A 19,976-nucleotide genomic window follows, 5' to 3' on the forward strand; every position below is an offset into this window, starting at 1 on the left:
GCATACTCTACCTTTGTAACACAGAGGTAAAATTTTGTAAAGATCCACTCTTTGCAAAAGCATTTTTCTAATGTTCAATGGATATTTAGAGCAACAATACAAAAATTATCCTTAAAAAATACTGGCTCATATATTTCCATATTCTTTTTTTTTTTTTTTTTTGAGACGGAGTCTCACTCTGTCACCCAGGCTGGAGTGCAGTGGCGTGATCTCCGCTCACTGCAAGCTCTGCCTCCCAGGTTCACGCCATTCTCCTGCCTCAGCCTCCCTAGTAGCTGGGACTACAGGCGCCCTCGCCCGGCTAGTTTTTTGTATTTTTTTTTTTTTAGTAGAGATGGGATTTCACCTTGTTAGCCAGGATGGTCTCGATCTCCTGACCTCGTGATCTGCCTGTCTCAGCCTCCCAAAGTGCTGGGATTACAGGCTTGAGCCACAGCGCCTGGCCTATATTTCCATATTCTAATAATTAGGACTTCACTGTTCAGTAGGGGATGGAGGTTTCTATTTTTAAATAATTAATTTTTTATCTTTTATATTTATTCAAAGATTCCCAGTGTTATTTATGAAAGGCTGATTATTTCATAATAATTATTATTTAAAGATGAACTTTATAATGGTAATATTTAACTATTACTTGTGGAGAAAAAAAAATGTATGTTCCCCTTCTCTTAAAGTTTTTTTTTTTTTTTTTTGAGATGGAGCCTCACTCTGTCGCCCAGGGTGGAATGCAGTGGCGTGATCTCGGCCTGCTGCAACTCTTCCTCCTGCATTCAAGTGATTCTCTTGCCTCAGCCTCCCGAGTAGCTGGGACTACAGGCACGTGCCACCATGCCCGGATAATTTTTTGCATTTTTAGTAAAGATGGAGTTTCACCATGTTATCCCCCAAAGTTTTGAATTTTAGGATAGCCTGCTGTTGAAGAAGGTGCTGGTGATCGGGAATGTGATGGAGATGTCCCAGTTGTAAGCACAGAGGTAGATAGAGGGAGGATAGGCAGGCAGGTGGCATGAGGTCTTCAGAGAGTGTGGCAGCCCACACAGGACAGTAGCCAGGCAGCAGATGACATCTGCAAAGCTGATACAAAGCAAACATCTGTGGTGTTTCTGGGCCATGGATGGAGCCCAGGTCTACAACCCTGAGATTACTTACTTGACTCTCTGACTCTCAACAGTGTAGAGAAGGCACCAGAGCTGGTTAGGAGACATTAAGTTCCATAACAAATTCACTTCCACGTGTGTAGGAATGAAAGGAATGACTGTGAGTGGCAGGCAGGGGTGATATAAAACCAAACCATGCTGGATGGGAAGTTTGGGTTTTTTGTCCATTTCCACCTTCCATGGACTCAGTGAACTTTTGCTGCTTTCTCCTTTGTCCCAATTCACTCATTCTTTCTATGTCTCTAGGTGCGGAGGCACTATAGTAAGTATTGAGTCATCAACAATTCATTAAACCATTTGACAATTATTTATTGAATATCTATTATATGCCCACAATGTTCTACACACTGGTGAATAAGACAGAGGATTCTGTATTCATGGAATTTACATTCTGATGGAGGAGAAAAATAAGCATATAAACAATGGATATTTGAAAGTAATGTAGAAAAAGTGCTAAATAAAGAACTTTAGGTCAGGTGATGACATAGTAACATGGTGATGACTTTAGTTTGAGTGGTAGTGAGAGCTTCTTGTAGGCAATGACCCCTGTGCTGAGGTCTGAAATAGTAAGTCCTTGGAATATCAGGGAGCAGAGGATTCCACACAGAGGAACAGCTAGGATAAAGCTCTGTATCAGGAAAGGTTTTGGCGTGCTCAAGGAAAATGTGAGCCTTTGCAGCTGGAACACAGTGACGGGGAGAGAGAACAACAAAGGTTGGAGAGGTAGGGAGAGACATTTGGGGTCTCATAGGCAAGGGAACAACGCTTGACTTTAAGTGCATTGGAAAGCCACTGAGGATTTTTAAAAGCATTGTCTATGTATCCTGTCTATTTATCAATCACCCGTCTGTCTATCTATCATTGCCATATAATACATTGAAATGTATTGTTTGTTTGCTATTGCATAGATGATATGTTATTGCAGATGTCATTCTGAACCTTGCTTTTTTCACTTCACAATATGCCTTAGAAAGCTAAGCTGCTCTGGGGAGTTTTAAGCAGAGAAATGATATAATCTGATGTACAATTTTACAAAACATGAGCAGGTTAGGAGACATTATGGAGGAAACGTGTTATGGGGGAAATGCATAGTATGGGAATAAGATTGCATGGAATGTGGACAAGGGAGAATGAGGAAGTGGAACCCTGCCCTCAAGGAGCTCACAGTCTTTCTCTTTTCCCTTCCTCTCAGCACGTTCATTCTCAGTGTCAGTGTCAGTCTAGTTGCCTGCATAGCTGTCATGGGTCTCCCACACTAACTGTAAGATCCCTGGGGGCCAAGTCAGTATCTTTCTTGTTCATCTCAGTGTCTCAAGCACCTACCAAGTTACCTGATTTTTCTATAGGTGCTCAATCAACATTTGTTGGAGGGATGAATTAGCAAAACTACGTAGTTTTCAGGATGATGGACAACAATCTGTGTGGTGAAAGGCACAGAAACTAATCCATATAAAATGGCTAAGAATACGAAGGATGTTGGTGCTGGTGAAGATAAGACTCGGGAGCATGACAGCTGCCTTTGAATACATAAGGAACTGTCCCATAGAAGACAGAGCATGCTTATTTTATCTCATTCCAGGGGAAGAAGGAGTAAGAAGTCCATCTCAGATAAAGAAAAATAATTTTCTACAGCTATCCAGTAATAAAATAGATTCCCTGGTGAAGTAATGAGCACATTGTCACCAGAGATACTCAAATCAAAAATTAGATAAGAATTTGTCAAAGATGCTGCACAAGTAACTCCTGGATTTTATGTGATGACAACAGTAGCTACCATTGATTTAACACTTACCCTGCAACAGACGGTATGCTAAGGACTTTCCCAACATGACCTCTTTTAATTTTTATAACAACTCCATGTGGTAGCATGATCGATTTTCAGATGAGAAGTTTCAGGCTTAGAGAAGCTAAGTGACTTTTATAAGGGCATATAATTAGTAAATGGAGGAACGCGGAGTGGGCCCAGGTCTTTCTGACTCTGAATCCCTTGTTTTTCACCATATTAGGTACTGGCATGCCCAGGAAATTTCCAAACCATGGCCTCGATCTCTGTCCTCTCTCAGGCCTAGGTCACAACATTTAATTCCCCTTTATTACCAAGAAGGAGTGGCACTCAAATGCAAGGACATGTACTGGCCAATGTTTGTGGGTGCTAAAAGCTGGATGCAATGAGAACAGTCCTTCTGTTTCTTCTCTCTCTAAAGCTGAATTGAGGGAGACCTGGGGAAGCTCTTCCTGAGAGAAGCACCAGCCATTTCTCTTTCTCCTTGGCCTCCTCTAGTCCTTTCTAATTGTTGCTTCTATAAGACAGGTCCCCAGGTTGGCCTCTGCTGGCTCTGTCAAGAGTGTCAGGGCTGGGTCTATGTCCTTTAGGGATCTCACAGGGAGCGGCTGCTCAACAGCAGGTCTTAGATACTGCTTGGTTCCTAGTCCAAAGTCATCCTCATCTTACCCCCACATCCAGACACACCCTGCACCCTCTGACAGTGAAGTTTCTTCCAATTCTACCAGTTTGGTTTTCCAGTATTCTTTTGATATAAGATGATTTCTATTGAGAATTCAGAAAGGGAGAGTGACAGGAAAGATTACTATTTGTTGCTTCATTTTGTTTTACTATATTCATGTTTGTGGAATTATTAAAAGAGAGGAAGTTTCTTTTTTTCTAATTCTCTGGGGTTCTTAGTTTTATTTGTTGGCCTCTGTGGAGGAGAATGTAGGGCTCATGATCTCCACAAAGCCAAGGAGTAGTCATATTCGGATTTCTGATGAAGTAACAATCTGAAAAGCCTATCTAATATCTATGCATGATTGATGAGTTAGTGACAAGTTGGCACAGTGTCCTTCCTTTTCCTCTACTGTCCAGAGCCCTACGTGGGCAGTACTTGTGGAAAACTCTGAACACAGAGGTGCTTCGCTCATGGGCACCATAAAGGATAATTTCTCTAGCTCGTGTGGGCGGATCACCTGAAGTCGGGAGTTTGAGATCAGTCTGGCCAACATGGAGAAACCATGTCTTTACTAATAATACCAAAATTAGCTGGGTGTGGTGGCATGTGCCTATAATCCCAGCTACTCAGGAGGCTGAGGTAGGAGAATCGCTTCAACCCAGAGGCAGAGGTTGCAGTGAGCTGAGATCAGGCCACTGCACTTTAGGCTAGGACACAGAGCAAGACTCCATCTCAGAAAAAAAAGAAAAGGAACGGAAATGAAAGAACCAGTTTCCCCCAGTCTAGAAAGAGCCCAGGCCAGCATATAACATTGTAAATGCTACTCATTTACATACCTATATATTAGATTATCTTAAGGAGAAAGATGTATTTTGTTCTCAAGGGAAAGAGAACATTTGAAAAGGAGACATATGGATTATTATGCGAATGAGATCAGGGAAAGAGAATATAATCAGCATTTATTGAGTGGCTATTCTTCATCAGGTATTTCATGTGTTTGGACAAGTTCATCTCTTCCACAAAATAACCCTGTAAGGATATATTATTTCTTTACTCACCAAATGGTTAATGAACCTCAACTATATGTTAGGCTTCCACCGAGAATACAGTTGTTAACAAACCCCACGAACTTCCTTCTCTCCAAAAGCTTACCTTCTTAAGGATATAATGATAATGCTAATGTTTATTCAATAAACATATTACAGCTTTTTTTCTATGCGTTTAACATGCATTATTTCACTTAATTATTTTAAAACCTCACAAGGGAAGGACTATTATCAGTCCCCAGTTTACATCTGAGGAAACTGAGGCACAGAAAGGAGAATTAGCTTGCCCTGTTCACATAGCTAGTAAATGACAGAACTCACATTCCAACCTAACCCAAAGGGTCTAGTATCAGAGCTTGTGCAACAAACTTCATACACTACTGTCTCTACAGCATAAAGATAGTCCAGATGAAGAGGGTGGAGTTCATATGGTCAGTGACTGGCTAAGGTGGGACTTGAACCCTGTCTGACTTTAAAACCCAAGTTCTTTCATCAGGTTATGAATAGTGGTAGAAATTAGTATTTCACTGGAGCCAGATCAGATTGAGTTGGAATTAATTTCTGTTTATATTAGTAAAGCTCTTCTCTAAAGTTAGCAAAGAACAACACACAATTTGAGGAACACTTATTCTATAGTAAAATGTTTTGAAACTGCACATAATTATAATAACGTATCCTTACCCCTCCCTCTCTCCCTCCCTCCCTCCCTTCCTTCCTTGCTTTCTTCCTTTCTTCCTTCCTTCCTTCCCTCCTTGCCTCCCTACACAGCTTCCCTCCCTCCCTCCTTCTCTCCCTCCCTTCCTCCCTTCCTCCCAGTTTGTGTTGACTGCCCTTCAACGATCTCAGACAATGCTAAATGCTACATTCATAATGCAGATTCAAGGTTTCTTTAGAACGGTGTTTTTTTATTATCAAATGTTGTATAAGCAGATGATAATGTTTTTCACTATTCAGTGATTTAGTTAATATGTATTAAGCTTGAAACATTTTCTAGGACATTCAGAGAAGATAATTCTGTTTCCACCAATGGCAGTTATTTTTAAGTTGACAAATGCTACTTCACCCTTTCTTTTTCTATCTCTTGGATGTTTTAGAATGTGTACACGTCAGCACAACTTGGGTTGCTTTTTTTTTTTAATTCTCAGAGAGGCTTTATCCTAGAGGGCAGGGCAGGGCCAGGCATTCTGGAGCTGGGATTTCCAGTGTATGTTTCTTCAGCCGGTCCTGTCGCTGATGAGTGTGGAGCAGCAGAGCGGCCAGCCTGAATTAAGGGTCTTCTGTGTTTTAGTTCTTATCGTATTTGCAAGCTCAAGTAGACTGATCAATGGAGAGGGTCTCTCATCCAGCATGGGGTGGGGTGAATTGGAAAAACAAGGACCTATGAAGTGAAGATGGAATGATGCTCTTACTCTGTGAACCTACATTTATTGAGAGCTGAGTGTGAGGCACTCTCTATGAAGTAATTCCTCACAGACAAGGAAACATCTCTGTTGTGGCATCAGCAATTCCAGAAAGGAGAAAAGCCATGAACACATAATGTGTTAGAATGCGAGGAAGGCTTGGTGAACATACCCCACTCTCTCTACTAGCACTTCCAGGAAGATCTGAAATAGCATGAGGATTCTCTTCACAGACTTGCATTGACAACTTTAATCAACATAAAACAACATCAGTCCCACAGCTGTTACATATGACTTCCCAGACCTGTGAGGATTTCCCATCTTGCTCAGGATGGCTGAGAACCTGGAAAGTTCTTCCACTCTCATGTCTGTCCCTGAGGTGTCCCTTTCTGAGGTCCTTGCTATGATTTACTCCTGCATCTGGAAACCCACAGCTACTCAGCGGGTCATCTGTCTGAGCCGTTGTAATAGGTCACACCACCTACTCACAAATTCTACAGATCAGGCACAGAAGACAAGTTGGCCACATATCAAGAGAATCCAAAAATGGAATTTTAATTTATAACTACAAGTACTTTTCCTGACTCTAAGCCTTCAGGTCTGCCTAGAGCAAATAACCTATGCTATTTATGTACCTTCAACCCAGTTGAGTGCATTTATCCAGTCTAATTAGGCTAGTGTTATTATACCTCAGTCACTGTTTAGGTTCCCCAAGACCATTTCATCTCTTTCTCAGTCACTATTCAGGTCAAAGCTCTCTCTGTCTGAGCTTGCCCTCCTCCTCCCCATTCTGAGCTGCACAGAAGCCAATCCATGGCTGCAGTAAATCCAGATAAAGCCATGCTAGGGCTGGCCGGGACTTGGTGATGAAATGTGGAACCTACAGGGGAGGAAGGAGTCAGAAGTGGCACTTAGACTTGTATCCCGTGTGGCCTGGGAAATGATGTTTCCATTAATAAACACAAAGGAAGGCATGGAAAACACATAGGAGAGGAAGAAGAGCTGGTTTACAAAATGGAAACATAACAATATGTTCATTTTGGGGCATAGTGAGTTTGAAGTATGGGCCAGACACTCCAGTAGAACAACAGGTCTGAACGTCAGAAAAAGATGGGAAATACATATTTGGATACATCTGCATAAAGGGGTTGGTGGATGCCATTGGAGTTGAGGAGATCATAGAGAAGATGAGAGAGTCAAGTGAAACCTGTGAGTGGCACCCCTATTGGGGAAGGAAGGAAGGATTGGAGGGGCACGGGAGGCACCAGAGTTACACTAGGCCAGACCAATTGTTAAAGTGGACATTGTGTTACAAATTGAGTTGAAGAATAAAGAAGCTACTACAAAATCCATGTAAATGAACAATAGCAAAGAGTCTGGAACAACACTTGTGACATAGATGTCTCTGTGTGTATCCACATAGAGTATATGGCCACAAACAAAGTGAACCTGAAGTGTAACCATGCAGAAGGAAATAAAGAGTGCCACAAGCCCACAGGCCTGTCAACAAGGCTTGGTGTGATGGTCCACATGCCCGGGACACAGCCAGGAAGGACACTTTGTTCAGAAGAGCTACAGCTCATGGACAGGAGACGACAATAAAGACAGAAGATTTACCCTGATATATTAGCACAGATGTCAAGGTGGAAGATTCGTAGAGAGCATTTAGAGAGGATAAAAACATCCTGTAACGCAGAGGTATGACTGCCATAGAAGGATTCTATAGAAGGCCTGGTTAGAAGAAACAAAACACAGAGACAATGATTTGCTCATGTATGCCACGGATCTGGCACCCTGTAGGATATCATGAGGGGTAGGCAGAAGGGTTTCAATTGTGTTGACCTCTGCTTCTACATTTAGTTTATTAAAAATTAGGACCTGAAAATTTCTCCTGTTAGGAGACAGAGAAATAAGTTTAAGCTACTCTTAGTCTGAGTTTAATTCCTACCCACAAAGCACTCATTGGCTGGTCAACCTCCCTTTGGCAAGCACCTCTTCCCATCTCAGTCCACACAGTTTAATTATCCTGGCCCCTCTTCCTGGATCTTGACTGGGCCAGTCAGAACTGATCTTGAGACATTTGCTGGAATGATCTGTGAGGAGAAACCCTCATTTTCTGCAGGACTTAGAACTCTGTGGATTACCACCTTTGAAAAATCTGCCTGGGAATGAATTCAACATAGAAAAGCAGATCTTAGATGGAGACATCTTTCTGATCATGTAATCTGAAATTGTTGATCAAGGCTTCATTTCACAAGCCATAAAGTAGCTGAGATTTTTCAACTAAATGAGTCAATAAATATTTTTCTACTAAGGCCAGTTTGAATGGCTATTCCTGTTATCTGTAAATGAATGACACCTAAATATTATAACTTGTTACTTGGTCTTCCTGATTTTAACTTTCTACCCCATCTTCCACTACAAGGTTGCCAGTGGCTTCTTCCTAAATCATAAATGTGACAATATCACTGCTTTACTTAAACACCTCTCCAGACTTCTCAATAACTACTGAATCAAGGTCAGGCTTTCTTAGATATTATATAAAGTTTGTTATCCTCTGGTCTCAGACTCCTCATCTCTTGGGCACTTCCTTCCACCTCTTAAATTCTAGTTTCAATGACTTTACTCTTTCATTTTGAAAAGTTTTATTATTTTTGTAAACTCATTTGTTTCATCATGTTATTTTGATATTTTATTTTGGTAATTTGTTTTAGCCTATAGTTTGTAATTTTGTATTATGTGCTCATTTTCAGCGGGGTGTTTTTCTCTATGAGAGCCCCATATAAGCTGGGTTGTAAACACTTCCTTCAAAATAGTTGTATGTTGGCTTCTGCCAGTATTTTGGGGGATTTCCTTCTAGGACAAGCTTTTATGCTAACTGATTTGCTCGGGGTTATGGCTCAATGGGGAGGATTATCAGTTTGCACTGCATCTATTCATGAAGCCCAGAATTATTCTTGGGGATGACTATTTTCCACCTGTGCATTGTCTTGGTGGGCAGAAAGTCTTCTTTTTCCTTGCTTTGGCTGGTGGGTAGAGTTTTATTAGTTTTCTTTTCACAGTCAAGGAAGCCATTTGAGGCTCAGGTTTTATGAAGGGGTTTCTGTCCAAGATCCTCTCCACTTGGGTGGGCCCAACACCATGTTCCCTGTTCTTTCTTAGGTGTTAAAGCCCTAGACCTCAGTCCCTAGGGCAAATAATGTTTGTTTACTACCCCTAGAGCTATAGCAGCATCAGAGCCCCTTAATTCTCCAGTTTTCCAGCTTTGAGCTCCTTCATTTTTGGCAGAAGGAATTCTCTGTCTTTTTAAAAAGCGTGACTATGCCTTTGAAGTTTTTTTTTCCCTAGAGTTTGCACATTTGACTATTAATCTTTTTTTTTTTTTTCAATTTGTTTGCAGCTGGAGGAGGATTCTGGTTTGTAAACTCTTTTTGCCATATCCCACATCTTTAGCCAGGTCATATTGCTCACCATTTCCTTAATGTGCTATTTGCACTATTTATTCAGTTATTCCACCAATGTTTGTTGTGTGTGTAGTTTCAGTGCACTGTTCTAGATAATGCAACATTGAAAAAAAGAGAAAAAGATTTCTGAGGTCATGAAGCTTACCTTCAGACAGCAGGAAACAAATAAGTAATAAATACAATACATAAGTAAATTATATAGTGTGTTGGAAGATAGTGAGTCATATGGAAAAATATAAAAAGCAGACCATGGTAAGGCATATCCAGGCGGGGGGTGGAGGCAAGCTGAACTATTAAGAAGGGTGGCCAGTGTAGTATTCATTGAGAAGGTATTTTTGAGGTAATTGTGATATTTGAATGAAGACTTGAAGGAACTGACCTTCAACCTGTCATATATATCATTTACTCTACTGTAACCAAAGTGGTAGCCCTAGGAGAATGTGCATGAGTGAATGTACTGTAGAGGTAGGACTGTCAGGATTTGTTAGTGAAGAAATGGGGACAGTCTAGAGTGCATGGTAGGTAAAAAATTGATGTTGTTACCATTAAGTGAGACAGGAGATGGAGAAAGTTGATCTTGTCCTAAGGGAAAGATAATGAGCTCCTTGATTCTTCAAGGGAAGCAAAGTTTATCCTGGAACTTGGGTCATAAAGGCAATTCTGTAGGTGTTCTTCATGTAGAGTACAATAACTTATGTGTGGGATATGTCTTCAATATTTTTTTCAATCAATGTATAGTAGGTTTTTAAATAGATTGTCTTTTGTATAAGATGAAAATATGATAGAAATGATATGAATGTAATTTTGCAAGGGTCCAAAACCATGTCATTCAAGTAATTAGCCTTTGGATTACCACTCTTGATCTAGAGATTAATTTAAGAGTACTTAGGCTTTAGGCTCGGCTGTATAAAGTGACTTCAGTTACGTCAATTAATGTTGCTCTGATTTCCTCCCATTCCTCTTTTACCATCATTTAACTTTCCACCTGGTTGTCTCTCTGGAACCCCATTGGCTAAGTATTATCCATTTTCACATAGCAACCTTTAAGTATTTGAAGTGGTGACCGTAATTCCCCGAGTCTTTTCTTCTCCTGTGTAAATGATCCTAGTCCTTTCAACTGTTCTTCATATGAACCATGTCATGTTTTTCAGAGCCACCCCTAGCCTCACCACACTGTGTACCTTCTTATAAAGACATTCCATTGTGTCAATGTTTGTCTTAAATGTTCAGGGTGTGGTCTGACAACACAGAATATAGTGTTTATATTGCTATTAATAGACTAATGCAGTTCAAGATTATATTAATGTTTCAATGAACATTAACGTATCATTTTCACATGAACAGCTACTGTGTCTGTGTCTGCTATCCTATTAACAGTGAAGAAGTTTAGAACTAAGGACAGAATTCTTTCATCTACTACTAGAAGCCTCCCAACACTTTGTGGATATAGTTGTTCAGTAAGCAACGTATATTCCAAACCTCCCTATTATTCAGGTCACATTTCTTTATCTTGATTGCAAAAATATATGAAAGACTTTCTCAAATGCTTCAGCTGAATCAAGGAACATTACATCATTCCCTCAATCTACTGGAATCTTTTCAACAACACAAATAGAACAATTTTCTGAGACCCTTTCTTCATAATCCATGCTGACTTCATGGAACAATTCTTTCTTTTCTAAAAGTTCACATACCACATACTTTAAAATTTATTCTAGATTTGGATTCAAATTGATGTCATATTGAATGATCTACATTCAATACGGAATTTTTGGAATTTATTTCTCTTCTCTTTGTGACTCCTAAAATAAAATTGTCTATGTTTCACCATTGTCTATTACCACTGGTGCAGGGGAAGAACAATGCACCAGCAGTCGAGAGGTCATGGTTTCAGACCAGATTTGCTCTTAGCTAGTTGTATAACCTTGAGCAACCTGCTTGACTTGTTTGTAAAAATTAAGGGTTTGGGCCAGGCATGGTGGCTCATGCCTGTAATCCTAGCACTGTGGGAGGCTGAGGCAGGCAGATCACTTGAGGCCAGGAGTTCAAGACCAGCCTGGCCAACATGGCTAAACCCCCCATCTCTACTAAAAATACAAACATTAACTTGGCATGGTGGCACGTACCTATACTCCCAGTTACTAGAGAGGGTGAGGCATGAGAATCACTTGAAACCAGGAAGCGAAGGTTGGAGTGAGCCAAGATTGCACCAGTGCAACTCCAGTCTGGGTGACAGAGAGACAGACTCTGTCTTGAAACAACAACGACAACAACAAAAATCCACACACATTAAGGATTTGGACTATGACCTCTAAGTGTGCTTCCTGCTCAGTCTCTTTAATATATTTTTCCTTTTGCTAACATACTACCTATATTCTTCTGACTTCAATATGCAGTGTTAGAATGAATTGCTTCGTGTTACTAATAACAGATGTGCCACACTGTAAGGCAGTCAATATCCAGGTTTACTGGATTCCTCTCATTCTTTTTCTTAAAACAAAATGTTATGGAAATATAACTCACATATCATAAAATTCACCCAAGTTAAATGCACCATTCAATAATTTTTGGTATAGTGACAGAGTTGTGCAACAAGAACCGCAAGCCAAGTTTAGATCACTTTCAACCCTTGTTCTTTATTGAACTTGAACATAGTTCACTCAGAAGCCCATGTGTGCTGGAGTGACAGACTAAGATTCAGGGTTCAAAACCTTCTTTCAGTTGTTTCTCCCATCCTAGGTTGGGTTGCCTCATTCAGAAGCACAGCTGGCACTGAGAACAGCTCTAACTTACTTCATATGAATGAAAGCTTTTGGAAATGCCTACCAGCCTTTTCATGGGTCTACTCAATGCTTATTTGTTATATTTTCCCAGGGTGGTATAAATTACATGACTGTTGCAGTAGCCTAAAGAAATGGAATCTCGGTAGCATAACCACTTTCCCTCAATCCTTAAATGAAACACACTTAAGTCTCTCAATTTACGAACAAATATTTCTTGAAGCTACTATGTACCAGGTTCTGGAGATTGAGAGGTGAATAGGATGAGCAATGGTCAGCTGTTACAACACTGACAGTCTGATGGGGGAAGACAAGTAGGAAATAATGATAAAACAATATAATTTCAGATAGAGATAAGCATTATGAAGAACATTAAACAAGGGGGCATAAGATACTGAACAAGTGTCATTCAATTATAGAGTTCAGAAACATTTTCATATCCATTATCTCAGTTGGTCTTTACAAACTCTGCAACATATAAAGGGCATATTTTATTAGAATTCCCATTTGAAAGATGACAAGCTGAGGTGCAAAAATAATTGAGTAACTCAAAGAAAGTCATACAGCTAGTGACTGAGAGAGCCAGGATTTGCTTCTGGTTGTCTGATTCCAAACCAGGGTGCTTTCCACCATGTTATTCAGAAAATAGAAATGGCTGTGCAAATTATGGTGTGTCTATCTCATGGAATATCATGTCATCATTAGAAGCAATAATTATGGATACGCATGCTTATGATATAACATTAGGGGAAAATACAAAATTACATATGTAACATGTAAAAATAAAAATGCCTATGTGGATGAGGACTGGAAAGTGTTACAGAGATTTGAAAATAGCGTTTGCACTAGGGGTGTCTCATTTTCTGGTTTTCCTTAATTTTAATTAAAATCATAATTTGCTCCCAAGATAAAATGAAGATGGTAGGTGAAAATTATTTTGACAATTTGACAATAGCACATACTAGTAGAGTGTAGTTTCTTCAAAGGTCAACTATATACAAAATACACGCATACACACACACACACACACACACACACACACATATAGTCACTGTAACAGTTGCAGGAGTAACAAAAACATATGTTGAAAATGAAGTACATAGAAGGAAAAGGATCAGTTACTTGACCTTTAAAAGGTGAGAGCTTAGGAAAGGCCAGTCTCTTGATATTGAAATCACCTGAATCAGAAAGGAAACACTCAAAGGCTATCTAATCTATCTTGCAAACAAAGGAATACGAATGGGAGAGCCTGTCTGTGAATGGAATATGCCTGTCTCTTGAGAAACACTAGAGGCTACTCAATTACTCTGGGTCCACAGAACAAAAGACTTTTCAACTAACGTCTCCCAGTTGGCCTCACTGGCAAAACTGAGTGTAATGTGTAAGTCAGAGTTTGGACAGGACAGAAATAATGGCATACACATTGAGTAACTTGCACAGCCTTGAATACAAGGACAGGGTTCAAAGGTGGGCCATGCATAGGGAAACCCCAGAAAGTGGATGCTGCAGTAGCCTGGGGCTAGTCACAATGGGACCTGGCTATTACCCCCAGGCTGAAGGGCCAGGAGTCTGTGAGGAGAAGGCTGCCCTACAGAAGGAAATGTGAACTATGCCCTCCCCAGGAAGGAGTGGAGGGATTAAATAACTTTGCTTCCCATCCCTGTCAGCTTCCTCTCTCTTACCAATGTTTTCTGATGGGGGAACTCAACAGGAGGCAAGAGGGAAAGAGAGCTCTTTGGCGAAATCCTTGCAGGTCAGTCTTCCAGGGCCCATAATAGGATGGAACAGCGGGGAGAATGGATTGGAGGGAGCATAGGAAAGGTGGCAGTGCGAAGGAAGTTGTATCTTTTTTTTTTTTTTTTTATTGAGATGGAGTCTCACTTTGTCACCCAGGCTAGAGTGCAGTGGCATGATCTCAGCTTACTGCAACCTCCACCTCTCAGGTTCAAGCGATTCTCTTGCCTCAGAGTAGCTGGGACTACAGGTATGTGCCACCACACCCAGCTGATTTGTGTGTGTGTGTGTATGTATGTGTGTGTGTGTGTGTGTGTGTATACACACATATATACACATATATATATAGAGAGAGAGACAGGGTTTCATCATGTTGCCTAGGCTGGTCTCAAACTCCTGTGCTCAAGCAATCTGCCCGCCTCAGCCTCCCAAAGTGCTGGGATTACAGGCGTAAGCCACCACATCCAGCCAGAAATTGGACGTTGGCTCATCCCATCTTCACAAACCCTCTTTCCTTCCACTGCCCCCTACTTCCCACTCCTAGGTCCTTGGTGGTGCAGAAGGAAAAGCAAGAACAGCAATGATCTAGAGTTCAATACTCAAAATTGAGTCAAAATCCTAGTCCTTTATCGTGTAAGGGACTTAACTTTGAATCTGTGGACTTCATGGGCTAGTAAAGAGCCAGGCTCTGGAGCCAGATGATCTGAGTTCAAATCTTGCCTCTGCAACTTACTATGCCATTCTGTGGCAACATTTGTTTTTTTTTTTTTCACTTGTCATTTAATTTCACTTTATAAAAAGCGCTGGAAGAGTAATCAACAAGTATTCACAATTTGTGTCTGTAAATGGGCATTACAGAACTTATGCCTTGATTTTGTTGTGAGAATTAAGATAAAACATTTGAAAGGGCTTCGAAGATTATGGAGCACTGTATAAAGACACCAATACCATGCGTTTTCTACTTTCTCTTCTATCCCTCCCTCTCTCCTTTCCTCTTTCACCCATTGGGAAATAATTCTTGAGCTGACCTGGGCACTGAGGAGCCAGCGAGCAACAAGAAAACAAGATCCTTACGTTCCTGGAACTCACATCCAATATGGGGATACACAGATGATCAGCAAACAACCAAACCAATGTAGAGGTGGCGTCCAGCGGTGATAGGAGCCATGAAGAAATCAGAACAAGGAACTGGGTTAGAAAGTGGTTGTGAGCACTTCAGTATGGAAAAGACTTAGTGTGGTCAGGGTCCATCTGCCAGTGGGGGAGATTTGGGCTGAGATATGAAGGATAAGGAAGATTCTGACACAGGAAGACTGATGGCTGTGGTGGTATGGAGTGGGTGTGTGGAAGGATTTAGGCCAAAGGAATAGAAGTACAAAGGCTCTAACGCAGGAGCAAGCTAGCTGTATTCAGGGATCAGGGAGGAGGCCAGTGTCTTTGGAACCTGGTAGAGGATGAGGTTGGAGATGTGGTCAGGAACCGCAATTGTAAAGTGGTAAGTAAAGGCATTTAATCGTCTGAATTCGTTTTTGAAATTGTGCTTCAGTGCTGTCAAAGCAGGTTCAAGGATTGAGATGGCACAGGGAAGGCATCTAGCACTGGAAGTGCAATCACTGTTTTGATGAGAGAGTCAGTGCGGAGAGCTGAGACGATAGGGGATACGCTGCTCAAGCAGAGGGCACTGGAGCCAGGCCTTGAAAAAGGGGAAAGTGACATATGCAGAAGGTTGGAGGCACGACATCATCTGCAGGAGATGGGGAACACCTGGACACCGTGGTGGGAAAGCATAGAACGTTTTTGCAAAACAGAGAGAAAAGTAATCAGGTCATCGGCATTGAAGGCAGATGCTTGGAGTTGGTTCTCAGATCCAGGCAGCAGATTTGCATGGCTGGGTCTTACAGTCAGGCCCTCACCCAGTCTTATTGTCCATGGGTATAGTGGTCACTAGGTTTAGCACTGAAATCTTAGGCTCTGGGACGGAGTCTGGCTCTGTGTCCACTGGGTCTCTTGACTTATCTCTTGTACCCTCAGTTGATCCCCAGAACACCAGTCAGCATCTAGAAAAGGACAAATCATCACACTTTCATTCCATCAATAAGGATATTAACTTATGTCACATGGCAGAAAAAGTCTTAGAATTCAAGCCTGACTCTGTCCTGTGTTTAGCTTTTTGACCTTTTATAAACCACGTAAATCTCAGTTTCTTCAGTTGTAAAGTGGAGACAACATTAGTTACTTCCTGGGACTGTTGGAAGAACTCAGTGACTAATGTATAAAAAGCTATATTTTCATTTCCATTCTGTCTACCTCCACCCTCCTGTGGCCATTGTTTATCGTCTATAAGTAGATTTTGAAGCTTTGGATATCCTGTAATTGTCGGTAAAAGCAGCAATGCCAGAGAAGGTGAAGCATCCAAGCGGGTTTCCTCTGAATTAAACCTGGCCAGCAAAATAAGCTCCTCCATCTGATATCCTTCCTGCCAGGTCAGATATCCAAAAGCAACGTGCTTAATCTCCAAGGCAACAGCAGATGCTTATATCAACAGAAAGGAGAGGGTCAGACAGTTTAAAATAGAAAACAAGGTCAAAGAGCTCAATTTGGCCAGTGAATACTGATCTCTCACAAACATTTTTAAAACCCCAAGTGTAGAATTGGCTCAATTTCATAAACTGCTCTCGATGCAGTTTCTCCTGTCTAAGTAGCTAGACTGAGTGTTCCCAAGAATGTATGGAATGATTAAATCTATGATCTTCATAGAGCACATATTAAATGTATTTAGATGGAATATTTTTAGTCTGTTAGCCTCTATTTGAATATGGATTCTTGCTGCACAAAATGTTTCATTCTGACTCCAGCTCAGTGGGTTGCCAAGGTGAAAGTGTTCATGATTAATTCTGTTCATAACCACACTGAGAAAGAAAGGTGGGGGGCGGGGAAATCCTGGTGTATATACAGCATTTTAAATGCTGTGACTTTGATTCGATTTAATTATTTCTTCCCCATGGCTTTAAATTGAAGGGCTTGAAAATCAGGAGTGGCTTCTCATGAACTTAATTACTTTCCCCTAGTAAAAAAGAGAATGAAGTCAGAAACAAAAGTCTCCAAAGTAGAGGCACTGTGAGGAGAGAGAGCAAAGGGCACCAAAACGGGCATCCACAGCCCTGGGTTCTAGGCCCTGGTCCCATGACCACCAATTTGCTAGGCCAATTTTTCTCAATACCTTGGTCTCTTCATTATTAAAAATAACACAGATAATCTCCAAGAACATTTCCAGTCCTCAAAATTATGTCATACAATTGTGGGCAATGATATTCAGAGATTGTCACTTTCACCCAATACCATAAACCTTTCAGGGCCCAAGAGTGTTAGAACTAGCAGCTGATTTGTGCATTCACAACTTATTGACCATGACCACAGGGAATTCACTTCCCTAAGCTTTCCTTTCCTCACCTGTACAATAGGAGTAATTGTATACTCCCCCAGCTGCCTCTCAGCAGTGTTGTAAAGATCAAAAATCAAAATGAAGTCATGTATGTAAGACAGGCTTGGGAGCACTGTAAAGAGATGAAGGTGCTGAGATTCTGGATAGGTGTGTGAAGGGGGCACTGGATGGAGGTAGAGGGGGTCATTGGTGGCTTCCCAAGGATGCAGAGCAAAATGGTAATGCTGATCTCTCTTTGGGGACTGCAAAGGCTCAGTGGAAGTCAGTCCATGAGACTGACCCATTGTTCCCAGCATAGTCCACTGTGGGCACCTGGGCAGGGCCCAGAGCAGAGCAGATTCTGCCCCACATTGTTGTGCACAGTGAAGGTGACCCCAGAGTGGCTGCATTGCCAGTTGGCCCTTGCCACCCTGACAGTCACACAGAAGACTCAGAACAGCTTCTACTGAATTGATATTGTTAAAATGTCCATGCTATTCAAAGAGATCTATAGATTCGATGCAATCCCTATCAGAATTCCAATGTTCCAATGTTAGACTTTACAGAAATAGAAAAAAAAATCCTAAAATTTATAATGGAACCACAAGAGACCCCAAATAACCAAAGGAATTTTAACCAAAAAAAAAAAAAGTTAAGGCATCACACTCCTGGATTTCAAAATATATTATATATTACAAAATATATGTTATGCCATATATTTTGGCATAAAAATGGACAAATCAACAAATCCTATCCAATGTAATAAGATAGAGAGCCCAGCAATAAACCCACACACCTACAGTCAATTGATTTTTGACAAAAGTTCCAAAAACACATAATGGGGTCAAGGACTGTCTCTTCAGTAAATGTTGGAAAAACTGGATCTTCACATAAAGAACTAAAATGAACCTTTATCTCAACCCTTATATATGAACCGACTCAAAATAGATTAAAGACTTAAACATAAGGTCTGAAACTATCAAACTACTATAAGAAAACAAGTAAAAAGCTCTATGACATTGGCTGGACACTGATTTCTTGGCTACGACCCCAAAGGCAAAGGTAACAAATGCAAAAATAGATGAAAAGTATTGCATGAAACTAAAAAGCTTCTATAGAGCAAAAGAAACAATTAATAAAGAGACAACCTACACATTTGAAGAAATTGTTTGCAAATGTATTAACATGCATGAACCAACCTGAGATTCTGAATTCAATATGTTGGCTCAATAGATTTTACCTGTTTGCTTGATTGCATAAAATCTGGACACAACCGTGGGCCATGCTAAATGAAAATAAGTTGCCAGAAGTGCCTGCAATAATGGCAAAAGAATTTAAAGACCTGGGAAGATAGCAATGTTACAACAGATTCATCTAACTGTGTGTCCCTGGGGAGGGGGAAGTGTCCAGAAGACACTCCCTTCAGCAAGCCATTATGAAATACACTGGTTAGGGAATCACTTGCATCTTTTAAAAGCACTGTAGTGACTGTTCTCTGTAGGCCAGGGATACTGGCTTCTATTTTCCCTATAATATTCAAAGTGAAGTTATAAACTAAAACTTAAGGAAGTAAACAGATAACAGTTCAGTGAGATTAGAGATTTGATATAGTTGCTGTCGGGAAAGAAAAAGAGGACTGATTAGAAAGATGAAGGAGTATTACTCAGCAACATCAGGTGGCTGGCTGCTGAAAAATATGGAGTGTTGGTGGAAGCAATCTACAATGTGTGTATATTTTCCTGGAAGCAATCAGCAATGTAGTTAGAAGAGCTGAAATGAGAGTGGTTAGATTGATCTATCACTAACCACTTTTCTAAGTGGTACTTTTCTAAGTACTTTTGGTTGGTATTTTTCTAAACATGTATAATAAAATAATGGGAAGATGGGAGTTGAAGGCATTGAAAGAGGGTAGTTCAGGTGCTTCGTCACGAGGAATAGACTGGAATAGGAGGACAGGAACCAGAAAAGAGCAGATGAAAGGAAGGAAAAGGATAAAAGGATCAGATATCTCAATAAGGCTGAAAATTGAAGATTAGATGGGATAATAGAGTGTAAGAGACTGGCTAGATAATCACTAAACCCTGTTTATTCTTTCTTTTTCCTGTCTGTTGTGAACATGTGTCTGAGTTCTGGCCAGTGGACTATCGATAGAAGTGTTGTGTGCCAATTCTAGGCTTGGCCCATAAAAATTTCCATGTGCAATTCTCTATGCCCTTTCCCTTCTTTGGCCTTTGGAAGCCACATGTTGAAGATGGTAGAGTCACAAGACAAAAAGAACCTGCATCTTTGAACTGCTGCTGGGATGAGAGCTGCCCACTAATCAGGAGCACCCAGTTTAGATTTTAAGAGGTTGAGAAATACATTTATGTTGTAAGAAATATAAAATTTATATTGTGAGAAGTAAATTCATATTGCACTGGGATTTTGTGTTTTGTCTGTTGCAGCAGCCAGCGTTCCTAAAGTAACATAGCTGTTTAAACAAAATGGAAGGCAAATGGTGATTCTTAAGTGGGATATTCCAGAGGTG

The sequence above is a fragment of the Chlorocebus sabaeus genome, chromosome 1 (assembly GCF_047675955.1).
Source record: "Chlorocebus sabaeus isolate Y175 chromosome 1, mChlSab1.0.hap1, whole genome shotgun sequence".
NCBI lineage: Eukaryota > Metazoa > Chordata > Mammalia > Primates > Cercopithecidae > Chlorocebus > Chlorocebus sabaeus.